The sequence below is a fragment of the Coffea arabica genome, chromosome 6c (genome assembly GCF_036785885.1).
Source record: "Coffea arabica cultivar ET-39 chromosome 6c, Coffea Arabica ET-39 HiFi, whole genome shotgun sequence".
Classification (NCBI taxonomy): domain Eukaryota; kingdom Viridiplantae; phylum Streptophyta; class Magnoliopsida; order Gentianales; family Rubiaceae; genus Coffea; species Coffea arabica.
This window is the reverse complement of record NC_092320.1, coordinates 49,606,105-49,619,811: the sequence shown is the minus strand read 5'-3', so window position 1 is coordinate 49,619,811 and position 13,707 is coordinate 49,606,105.

Below are 13,707 nucleotides of genomic sequence, written 5' to 3'. Positions count from 1 at the left end.
GACAGAACTCAATTCAGACCTTTTTACATCAAGATACAATAGTTCTAAGAAAACTGATTTTCAGGACCTGTTTTACGAAATTCCAGTTCTGACGTACTGGATAGAGTTTCAAAATCTGATAAAAACTAGAGCTATACAACTTAAAATTTAGTGTGGTTTGTGGTGTTGGAAACTGATTCAAAATGATACGATTCACTAGAAGAAATTGTCTTAAAATTCAATTTTCAAGATAGGCACAATTACACTACAAACTGCAGTTAAGATTGTTTCTCGGATGAATGCAGTAAAGAATTTCAGTCATCTTTGCCGAATCACTACGGCTCATAGGAAATGAATTAGGCAGTGTATTTTATACCAACGAAAAGATCTCGGAGTCTAGTTTTGGATGCCACAAATGGCACTCGATTTCAACTCTCAAACAAAAAGTTATGACCAAAAACATGAATACTTGTTGGGGTCACCTGAAAAGAAAAATTTCAGATTTCTTTCTCACTTTCACTCCACTTTTGCACAATCAAATGGAAAGCTTTTTGGGAGATATTTCATACACATAACCACCAACATGTATCAAGCATTACTGCACCAAAATAATATCAAAATTAACATGAAGGTTTCAACAGGACAAAATTCGGACAGCATGCACTTTCATTCATCTAGCTTTCTTTCCAACTTTCCAACTCAAATTACACCATATCTCATCAAAGCAAGTAACAAATAAGCAAATAAACACACAAAATCCTCAAGACCTCTACCTATCAAGCCACCCAAGTCCACTACCTAATGTCAAGGTTCTTGTGAACCCATCACAACTAAATTAACTAAACTAACTTACTACTAAAATTTGAGAGGAAAAGTTGAGGGTTTCTTGGATGATTACCTTGCTGCCAAGATGAAGACTAAACACTAGAATTTGAGCTCTTAAATCACCAAGTTTCTTCCTTGATCAAATCACCTTCCAAGCTTGTATGAAGACCCAAGACAAGAAGCAAATTGGAGAGCTTTTGTGGAGCAAGAATGGAAGACAAAAGCTGAAATTTTTTAGGGGAAATGGGGGGAGATGGATCGGCCAAAACAAGGAGAAGAAGGAAGGGTTTTGGTTGGTAGGTAAGTGATGTGATAGTATGTAAGAAGGATGAACATAAAGGTGATCTTAGTGCTCAAAAGTCAGCAACCGATTAGTGTACAATTAGTGTTCCTAATTGAGCTTAATTTAACTCACTCACATCTAATCCCTCAATTAACTTTTCTCAGTCTACTATTAATCATTCCTAATTCTCCAATATTATTGCACTCTCGGACTGAATTTACCTCAAAAACGTGCATTCATTATTTCTCGCTAAACAAGTCGCAAAAAAATTAAATTCACTAACAGAATATTTTAAAAATATAAATGAGACATTGTTTCATACAAATGGATTTAAAATGGATGAAATAAATTATTTGAAGTAAACGGGTGAATAAATAATTAAATAAGCCAGTAAAATAAAATAAAAGTAAGAAAATAAAAATCAAGTCCTCACATCTTTCCCCCCTTAAAAGAATTTCGTTCTAGAAATTTATACCTTGATTTAAGAACAACTCTGGATATTTCTTTTGGATCTCCTTTTCTACTTCCCAAGTTGCTTCCTCCATTCCATGATTTCTCCATAAAATTTTCACTAGAGGGATTTGCTCGTGTCTCAACTCCTTAACTTTTCGATCTAAAATCTTAACCGGTCTTTCTTCATAGGACAAATTCTCATCAAACTCTACTTCTTCCTTTTTCCTGTCATTAGACTTGCTTTCAAGGGTGTAATTTTAAGAAATACTTTATCTCCAACCTCAAACTCTGAATCCTTTTTCGATTATCCGCAAAGCTCTTTTGACGACTTTGAGCCATTGGAATCCTCTGACGAATTAATTTCACCTTCTCATAAGATTTCTCAACCCAAGGTACAGTAGTTGGGTTCAAAATCTTCATTTCTCTAACTTCATCCCAATGAATCAGAGATCGACACTTTCGACCATAAAGAGATTCGTAAGAAACCATTTGTATTGAAGAATGAAATCATTGTTATAAGCAAATTCCACCAACGTAAGGTACTGACTCCAATTTTCTCCAAAATTCACAATACACGACCTCAACATATCCTCTAGAGTTTGGATTGTCCTTTCTGATTGTCCATCGGTTTGCGGGTGGTAAGTGGTACAGTTTAGTCCCCAAACTCTCTTGCATCTTTTGCCAAAATCGAGACACAAACCTAGGGTCCCGATTTGAGACTATACTCGCTGGTATTCCATGCAATCTTATAATTTCGTCCAAGTACAACTTAGCCAATTTCTCCAAGGAGTACTTCATACTAATCGGCAAAAAGTGAGCAGATTGGTCAATCAATCCACTATTACCCAAATAGCGCCGTGTCCTCTCTGAGTCCTTTGTAGCTCTGATATGAAATCCATTGTAATATTTTTCCACTTCCACTCAGATATCTCCAATGGCTGTAATAATGCAGATGGTTTCTGATGTTCGGCTTTAACCTATTGGCAAGTGAGACAAGTTCGAACAAATTGGGCAATTTTCCTTTTCATATTCTCCCACCAATACAGACTCTTCAAGTCTTGATACATCTTATTACCTCCAGGGTACACCGTATACTTAGAACGGTGAGATTCTAAAATTTTCTTCTTTAGATTTTCATCATTGGGTACCACTAGGTAATTTCTAAACAGTAACTGTCCATCAGTCCCCAAATTGATATCAGACTTTTCCCCCTTTTGAACTTTCTCAACCCATTTTTGCAATTCAGGGTCTCTTTTTTTGAACTTCTTTGATTCGTTCTAACAAAGTAGATTTCACAGTAATATTCCCAAAGATTACCCTTTGTGGCTCAAGACGTGGATTCCAAACACTAACTTCTTCTAGCATGTGTCATTCTCTCACCATTAAACTAGCCACTTGCACTCTACAATTTACGGCATCTGCCACTACGTTAGCCTTTCTAGGATGATAGTTAAGCGAACAGTCATAATCTTCCAAAAGTTCCACCCATCTACGTTGGCTCAAATTCAACTCTTTCTGGGAGAACAAATACTTAACGCTCTTGTGATCCGTGAAAACATCGAAAGCCACCCCATATAGATAATGTCTCCACTTTTTCAAGGCAAACACACTGCCGCTATGATACCCCGAATTTTAGGACAATGTTTTTCCCTCGTTCTTTAAAATTTCGATTTATTTCTTTTGTTTTGTTTTAAAAAAATATTTTTTTAATTGGACACTTTAATTTAAATCAAAATGTAACGACCCCATTTTTCCCTAAGGCGAACCAGAGGGGTCAACGGGCCGCCTGCCCAGCTCTCGCCAGGACTCAGTCAATCACTACAGTTCTCCAATAAATTACAATATGGAATTCAAATATATACATCACATTCTCTATGAATTACGTATCACACACCCAGCGGGATGTCCACGTACATCCATTCAAGACCAATCAATCAATACAAACCCTAATACTAAGCTATTACACAAGAGGCAATCCAAATTCAAACCGTACAAGGTATAATCCATCCATTCCAATTCCAAACAGTCAACCTAGCTCAACTATTATACAAAACGGATTCAAAACTGAGCTATACAAGATACATTCCATCCGGTCATAAATACAACGTAATACAAACGCCTCCTTTGTCTCGGTTCCTGTGGGGAGAAGAAAACATTTGGGGGTGAGCTAGAAGCTCAGCGAGTGAACAGTAAAACCAGTAATCAAATACTTTTCACAATAATGCATTTAATGGCTATCATGAACTAGCGATCAAATGTACGTATAATGCTCTTTGGAGCCAGTGAAATCCCTGTACTTAGATATCCAACGCTCCTTTAGATCAAGTATCAGATAAACAGGTATAAGGAGCCATCGTGCTCCAAGAAATGCGTAGACAGTAGTGGAGACATTGGTTCTAAGCACAAGATTTTCCCAAGATCTCATCGGAGCCAAAATGTTATGGCACACACACATACACAATGAGATGCAGTCGTGTAACCAATGCAAGAATTATTTCAAAAGTAACTTTCGGAGTAATAGTTACGGTTCACTCACCAAACCACAGCTCAGGAACCATCCATAGACCTCATTGCCTTGCACAAGTCGGAGTCCTAAATTACAAATAACAAGTCAAATAAAAGGAATTCTAACTTAACAAGTTCCTGCCACCTTTTGGCGTTTCAATCATAATGGAAGCTACACTTATCCGGCTGACACAAATCTTATGGCGTTACGAAGCTAAGACATATACCAACATTTCTTATGAAGACCTCCAAGGCCAAATTATACATTTTCAGGGTCAAATATCGAAATCTAGGAGAAAGAGCGAAAACTGTCATAAAACAGGGGTTACGGGGCAGTCATGGGTAATTCAGTCAATTCACAAGCTACAGTACTCCAATCAATCTGAAATTTTGCAGGCAAGTAGTCAACTCATATATCTACGGGTTTCATGTTTTGAGCAAGAGTTTATTCGGTCTACAGTACAGAGAAAGTGACAGTCCAAGTTCAGTCCAGAAACAGGGAAAAACTGAAATTACTTTTCTTGCACCAACCTTTGCACATGACTATCACGAATCACAATTAAGGCTAGAAAGCCCCACTTAACATGAGACTAGCCTATACCAATCATGTACATGCCAAAACAAGGATGAATTAACTTAAACAAAATTTATAAATGTCCCTAATATGGAACTTAATCCTCCCAATGTCCAAATCACAAGAATTTCCATAAAATGAATCAAAATCAATTCAAATGCAAAACTAACACATACTCTCACGAATTGGGCGGCATAACCCCTAGATTTTACACATTCCCTTCCTACCATTCAAATACCAATTCTCATAACAATTAACCATAGTCACCCATATGGTTCATAAACAATACCATACATTCAATTAAGCCATAATTTCCTTCATTCGAAGCCAATTAAAAGCTTAAAGCCAACCTTAGAAAAATCCCCAAATTGAAACCCTAGAAACCGGAAATTCACTTCACATACGGAAATTTTCTGCAATAACCATAAATAACGTACGAGAGCTTCCATTAACACCATTTAAACCACTAATCCAAATCCAATCCAAGACTTTCATATAAAATCATAAAAATACCCAATAAATCAGAAAATCACCATAATTTCCTTAAACCCATGGAATACTCCACAATATAACACATTCCACCTCTACAAGTTACTAATATAGCATTATCAAAACAAGAAAGACCTTCCTTAAACATCTTACCTCACAAGTTCAAGAAGCTATCAACATGGAGCACCCCATCCAAATCCAATCCATCAAGAGCCTTAGTCCACCATAGTGAGCCCTTGTGTGAAGTATTGTCCAAAATCATTGGTGAAAACTCAAGATTTTGGTAGAAATTAAAACTAGAAAATGGAAGAGTTTTTTCTTCTCTCAAGAGCTCGGTTGAGCTAGGACCAAAAATGAGATATTTTGGGTGCAAAACAAGATAAAAAGGTGCCGAAACAGTCGGTCAAACATGACAGCCGAAGCTGCCACGTCAGAATCCAGCCAGGATCTGGCCGGATTTCCGGCCGGATTCTTGGCCGGATTCAAGGCCGAGAGCTCCTCCATTTTTTTTCAAAACGGCTGGGCAATCCGGCCAGAAACTAGCCGGATTTCCGGCCGGATTTGGCCCCCTTCACATTTCCAAAATTTGTTTTCTTTTCGTTTCCAAGTTCCAACATCGCACTCCTCCGTTCGTCCAACAAAGATTCATAAAATGAAAACCCTAATTTTCGGGGCGTCACACAAAACCCTAGTTTTACTTGTGACTAAAAGGTTAGTATGTAATTGAGTTTATGTATGATAATGCATTTTTTATTATAGGTAATTATAGTGATTGGGTGATTAGTGGAGTAATTGAGGTGTAATTAGATTTTTGGAATATATCAAGTATGTAAATTGTGGAGTAAATTGGTAGGATTGTGAATTTAATTGGGCCATAGTGTGACTTTTGGTTAATCACAAGTTGCTAGGCTTCCTAAAGGTTCCATGATATTCCTAAGCTTAATTGTGATTGGCCAATCAAAAAGGTAGTGGACTTTGACCAAGGGACTTAGTATTAATCTACTTAGTAAGACAAAAGCCAAAAGAAACAAGCAAAGTTTCGGCCAGCTTGTGGGAGAAATGAAGAAAGGAAAAATCGAGAGACATAAGAGAAAGAACAAGAGAAAAATTCTGGTTGTGTGCAACTCATCCAACCAGCTTGGGAGTTAGAACAAAAGGAAGCTAAGGAACTTGGTTCTTGAAGTGCAACCTTGTGAACCAACCTTTGGAAGGTAAAGCAGCCTTGAACTCTTATAAAAGCTTGTAGCAATTGAGTAGAAATGTTGATTTTGATGTTGTAAGATACAAATAAGGGTTAATGATGGTTTATATATCACTTTTGTGGGTTTGTATGTTAGATTTGGTGATTTCTATGGTGGTTTCTCAAATTCTAGCAAGTGATACAATTTTCCAGTTTTGATGCTTTAAATTTCTGTTATGATGGATATGGTGCATGTTCTTGAGTTAGGGTTGAGGTTTTTAACTGTATTTCTTGTTGGTTAGATGGTATATGATGTATATAAGTTGGTATAAGAGGTGGTAGTGATGGTTTCAAGATAAAAATGAGATTTATACCTTGATTGTAGCAAATTTTCAGAGTTGAAGTTAAGGTATACCCTGTTCTACCCGGTTCTAGTTCACTATGTTAGAGGTCGAATTTGGCTTAGCCTAAAACATGAGAGTTGTAGAGAATGATTTTTTATAGCTGCCTGCAAAATTGCAGCTCAATCAGAGTAGGGTATCTTTTGAAATGACAAAATTACCCCTGCTGCCCTGTTTCTGTCAAAAATGATAATCAGCCTCTGTAAGTGGTTAGTTTGACCAGGAATATTACCGAATGGGTTGTTTATGTCTTCTTAAGAATTATAGACTTGTATCTTAGCTTTAAAATGGCTTTGGAATTACCTAAATTGGAGTTGTGTGTGCTGAGATATGAGTGAATGAATCAGGACTGCTAGTTGAATTTCACAGTGAGCTTCGAACTGGAAAATCTGGAGTTGTTTTGGTACATTTGACCTAGTTAAAGTGAGAACTGGACTAAGTAGTCCGCATCAAAGTTATAGCTCTCTGTCTTAGCTTCGAAATGGTATAAATTGCACCTCAATCCGATAAGCGTAGCCTCGGTTGTGTCCGTTACGCAAAACAACGTCAAATCTATCTTTTGTTTCTTGACACAAACTTCATTTCCGCACATGTTCCTAGCTTGATTTTGTACTTGTATGACTTTGAGCCTATGGAATGGCTATTGAAATGGAGATTTTAAAGTTTTACAAGTGAGTATAAGTTTTATAAATAGTTTACTTATGTCCTTTGGTTTCAATGTACTCTTTTCACTACTAAAATCATATTTATAATTTGTACTAGTACGTATTCGAATTTTCTTGGAATCACTTAAATTGTTGATAGTTGAAGTATAATATGTTCTTTTGATTATATTAGGATTCATCGGTGACTGACGGTATTATCCGACAAGATATTTTGGATATTATTTTGCGTAAATAGGTGAGTGTTCCTTGTTTGTTATATTTTCATTGACTATATGGCTTGTTCTTGACTATATGGCTTGTGGTGGATGTATGATTAGGTGTTCCATGTTATCAATGACTATTAAAACAAATTTTACTAGGCAAGTGTGTACTTTATCGCACTCGACCTAAATAAATGTGAAATTTTCAATGATTAAATGAGTAAATGCTAGTTGCGCATGAATGTAAGCCGTTTGGCTGAACTGGCCCCTTGCCCTTTGTTACCTGTCGACTCGAGCCAAAAGCGGACTCGGTCGGGCGATTTGGTGACCCTGGGTGAACGTTTGGTATGCTCGAGTATTACTTTGTAGTCTGGTGGAGCCTGGCCAACGTCCAGGAAGGGGTGAAATGAAATGAACAAACGAATGTCAATGAAATGAGGGGTTTTACTTACAAAATTGCACTTTTAAATGATTGGAGGAATAAGGGGAATGTTAGGAGAATGAATGAAGGGTTAAATACCAAAAATCCCCCTGTGGTTTGCCTAATGTTCACTTTACCTCCCTATGGTTTGGAAATCTACAATTTGACTCCCTGTCGTTTCAATTAAAGTGTATTTAACGGAATTTCTGTTAGATTTTCACTTTAGGTGAAACGACAGGGAGTTAAATTGTATATTTTCAAACCATAGGGAGGTAAAGTGTACATTTGACAAACCACAGGGGGGTTTTTGGTACTTAACCCAAAACCCTTATAGAGGGGCAATTTTGACATTTTCCTTTCAGACGTTAGTTTAGATGTTTTCCGTTAGACTTTTATTTTAGTTGAAACGACAGGGAGTCAAACTGTAGGTTTCCAAACCATAGGGAGGTAAAGTGAACATTAGGCAAACCACAGGGGGGTTTTTGGTATTTAACCCATGAATGAACGAATGAATGAATGGCTCCCTATGAGCCCGTATCTTTTTAATGAATATGTTATTATCGCTTTCCATTGTAAATGTTCCTTGAATTATTGATACTCTATGTTTAATGTATTGAATTGATTGTTTGATTATGTGTTCGGAACGTCACTGAGCTTTTAGCTCATCCCTTTAGTTTTATTTTCCTTAATAGGGGAAGGCGAGTAAGGACGAGAGCTCGGTTTAGACTAGCCTAAAGGACGAGAGCTCGGTTTAGACTAGCCTAAACTAGTTTCTGATTTTGTAATGGTTCTCGCCCTACCTTTTGGCATGGGCTGGATGTATGAAGAATTGAGAACTTTTGTACATTTGATTTTGTAATTCCTTTTGAGATAGAAATGTCTATAAGTATATGTTCTAAGCTTGGAATTGTTATACTTTGCCTTGTGGTTTTGTTTCGGTTTTATCTGAGGTGAATGAGTTTTGAGTTTAAGTTTTGGATTATGGTTATACGAATTCTTGTGGTTTTATTTCGAAATTGATTGAGGTATGACTGAGTTCCAGCGAGAGCTGGGTAGGCGGTTCGCCGAACACTTTGATTCGCCTTAGAGTAAGGTGGGGCTGTCACAGCCGCTAACTCCAAGTCATAGGTCGAATAATTCTGTTCATGAGCTTTCAACTTATGAGAGGAATATGCAATCACTTTTTCATTTTGCATCAATACACATCCTAAACCATCCTTTGAAGCATCTGTATAAACCACAAAACCATCTCCTCCGCTTGGCAATGCTAACACAGGTGCCTCAATCAAACACTTTTTCAACTCTTGAAATCTTTCCTCACATTTAGAATCCCAAATAAACTTGCCATGCTTCTTAGTCAACTCAGTTAAAGGTTTGGCAATCTTAGAAAAATCTTTGATAAACCGACGATAGTATCCAGCTAACCTTAAGAAACTCCGAAGTTCGATAGGATTTTCTGGTCGTTTCCACTTAGAAACAGCTTCAACCTTAGTTGGATCCACAGTGATTCCTTCCTTTGAAATTATATGACCTAAAAAGGCTACTTCTTCCAACCAAAACTCACATTTATTGAACTTAACAAAAAGTTTGTGCTCTCTCAGAGTTTGTAAAACTATTCTCAGGTGTCGTTCATGATCTTATTACAAGTCTAAAGGTGCGTGATAATAAATTAAATATACATATAAGCCGTAAAATCAATTAAAGCAAAGTAAATTTTTATATGTCATAAAAGATGATATAAGTTACACCAAGTAAGGGTAACTTCATCAAATCATTTCAAAAGAAATGGGAGATAGATAAAATCATAGGAAAACGTGCTAAGTCGCAAATGTACAAAACAACAAAAGGACTTTATCCCCTATACAAAAGATTACAACCTCTAAAAGTACCAATCTAGACTAGGATAAACTACAACCCCAATCCCTCGAGTGAAATCAGATCCATCCCTACTCGCAAAACTTTCACTATTTAGATCCCTCTTATAGTCATTAGCATTAATCACTCCCTCTGGCACTCGACTGCTTTGAAGCAGACCTAGCAGGTTGTTGGATATTTCCTCTTTTTAGAGGTACTAGGGCAACTTGAAACCCGATGTTCGGCACTACCATAGCTCAGACATTTTCCTTGCTTTCTCCAGCATACGGCCTTGGTGTAGTTAAACTTGCCACAGTATCCACCAGACATCACGGCCTGACTAACTTGAGAATTTCCTTTGTATTTCTTTTTCAGTTCCACTTTGTTGTATAGCAACTCAATTTTCTCCAAATATTCTTGTTTCCATCGTCCTTCCCAGTAGTCAGCCAATTTCTTTTGAAATTCTACCTCCTTTAGAAGAATGTCTATTTCCTTATGCATCTCTCTCAAATTTGTCATCTCACCGATTGGCTCAAATCAAATGCTAGCTTACCAGGCAAATCAAAGAATCAAAATAAGTAACTATTCACAATGGAAAACTCTGGTCATATTACTCTTCTATTTTTTTGCTCTCAGGTTACCCCAAAGTATAAATCTTAACTAATCTCTACTTAATATGGACGAGCTCTTGAGTCTTCACAAGGATTACTATCATCACTTATACACATAACAAAATACAAAATCATATTCCTTAATATAAAAGTTCCATACCCTAACTCACTGTCCAATATTCACTTACAAGTTGCTCAAGAAGAATTCCTAACCTGTTGCTCTCACTAGTGCCTTATTATCCTTTCAAACTAGTTTTCTACTGATTCGGGATCATACCCTCCGTGAAACATAGGTGAGGTGAACTTCAAGAATCGCTCTAAAGCTCTATCATCACCTCTCTCTTGGTTCCTAGGTTGGTTGATTGGTTTAGGGCCTTGGCGCTTAGTTAATTGTGCTAAGATATCAGTCATACGGTTAATAGCAGTTGCTACTTGGTTATCCCCTTTATTTTCTTGTCCTTGGTTCAGTCCAATTGTCTATTCCTAATCATCCCCTTGAGCTTGGGGTTACCTAATCCCTCGCCCCCGGCTCCTTCCACTTCTTCGACCGTCCATAATTTTACTATTTTCTAAAGGCATGACATAAAATAAATATACCTAAGCGAAGTTTGAAAATGACACTTTAATTATGCAAAACGAAAAATAAATAAGGGAGACATCGAAATAATTGCAAATATGCACAACTCAAAGCATAGGTTAGAAGTCATAGAACAATAAAGTCAAGCATCTCATAAGTAACGTTTAAGTGCTTCAAAAGATAGGAAGCATAGTGTGAGAACCCTAGAATTTGCATATTTCCATAGTTTATTGTTTCTTCTCATTTTCTCCTCTTAGGTGCAAATTTGTTAACTAATCGTTTGAATCAAAGGAAGGCCTTGTTGTTATGTGTGTTGTGTATGAGACATGTATATATGTGTATGTGTTAGAAGTGCGGTTGAGCGCGACAATCGAATTCGAAAAGGAGGAAAAATTTTGCAAAAAGACTGAAGGGCCGAATCCGGCCGCAAATCCGGCCATTTCTTGGCCGGATTGGTGGTCGGATTGTGGTGCAGTTTTGAAAAAAATTTGATTCGTCTCTGCCTCATATCCGGCCAGGAATCCGGCCGGATTGTGACAGGACAGCTGGTTTGACCAGCGTTTTTCTTCCTTCTTATCACCTTTTGGCCTCAAAATATCTCATTTCTTCCCTTGTTCAGCCGGTTAGCTTGAGAGGAAAACCAAGAAAACTCTTCATTCTTCATCTTTGATTTTTGCTTCAATCTTGAAATTTCACCGATAGATTTTGAAACCACTCCGTACAAGTGATATTCTTGGAAGGTTAAAGCTTTTGGGTGGAGTGATCTTGAAGGGGAAGCTTTTATTTGCTAGTCTTCTTGAGTTGTGAGGTAAGATGATTAAGAAAGTTCTTTCTTGCTTTAATAATGGTTGGTTTGTGATTTGTAAGGGTTGGAGATGTTAGATTGTGGATGATTTCATGGGTTGAAGTTAAGTTGGTCCAATTTCTGATTTATTGGACATTTTTCCAATTTTATATGATAAGCATGAATTGGTCTTGAATTGATGGATTGTAATGGTTTTAAATGGACCTTTTACGCGTTAATTACGATCATTTGCGGAAAATTTCCGCTTATAGTGGGTATTTCCGATTCTAGGGTTTATTTGGGGCAAATGTTCTATGGTTGGCTTATGAGCTTTTAATTGGTCTTGATTGAAAGGTTTTGTGGCCTAATTGAGGATGTTTTATTGCTTGTTACTTGTGTATGTGTTGTTGGTTAATTGCTATGAGTAATGGGTTTTTGGACTGTAGGGTGAAAATGTGAAGTTTAAGGGGAAATGTCGTCCATTTATTTTCTTGTAAATTGAATGAGTTAAAGTGGTTTTAGAAATGTATTTTGTATCAAATTGGACGTATTTCCTTGGAAGTGTCATCGGGTTTTTTTTAAGGGTATGAAGGCTAAGTTTCTATTCGAACTCGTATATTTTCGTTTGGCAACTAATGTGACCGTTTTACCTTTTAAAAACATGATACCTCTTCCGTTTGAAACTTCAAATGTTCCTTAAGCTTTTCCAACCTATAAAGGTATGAGTTAGGGTTTTATCGGCCACAAGTGAATTGTTTCTAAGCAAGGTTTTAAATGTGGAAGTTAAAGTATTTTGTCCTCCTTTTTCACATGATTTTCATCAAGGCATTGGTTATTTATTGGCTACTTGAATATATATGCTTTTAAGTCATATAAGCAATTCCGAAAGAATGTTTTCTTAGCCTCTCTATTGGAATTTTGAATTGTTTTGAGTTAAGTGTTTCCTCTTAGAGATTTTATAACCCTCTTGGTTTGGGTTTGCATTAGGGTTATTCTTGTCCACGGATCCAAATGCCCTCTTTACACTTTGAAAGTCTTTTTAATACGTTTACTCGCGAGTAGTCGGATATTTCTTGATTTCATCTAAATCATGTTAGATGGATTGTAATGTGATCTTTGTGTAATTTTAGGTTTCATTGGTGATTGAGAAGTGGGCGTTATTTTGCGTGTCTAGGTGAGTGTTCCTTGTTTGCTGTATTTCTCTTGACTTGATGACTTGTATTATTGATTGATAAGGTGATAATTGCTTTCAATGATTGTCAAAACGAGTTTTCAAGGCGAGTGTGTACTTTATCGTACTTAGCCTAAATGATAGTGAAATTTTAATGCTTGAACGACTGAAATGTTACTTGTGCATGAATGTAAGCCTTTTGGGCTGAACTGGCCATTGCCCTTGTTACCGGTCGTCTCGAGCCAGAAGCAGACTCGATCGGGCGACTAGGAACTTGGGTGAACGTTTCGGTATACTCGAGTATTACCCTTGTAGGTTGGTGGACCCTGGCCAAAAGCCAGGGACGGGGTGAATGAAATGAATGAATGAATGAATGAACGAGGGGTTTTACTTATACAAAATGCATTTTCAAATGATTGAAGATAGGGGAATGAAAGGAGAATGAATGAATGAACGAATGAATGAATGAACGAATGGTTCCTTGTGAGCCCGTATCCTTTTCATGAATGTGTTTATCGCTTTATTTGTACTTGTATCTTGAATTGTTGTTTATATGTATTGAATGCATTGATTCTCTTGTTGCCTATGTGTACGGAACCTCACTGAGCTTTCCAGCTCATTCCTTTAGTTTTTTTGTTTTCCTTAGCAGGGGAAGACGTGCAAGGACGGAAGCTACGTATAGACTAGCCGATCTAGTACTTTTGATTCTTTTGTTATGGTTCTCGCCCCAATGTT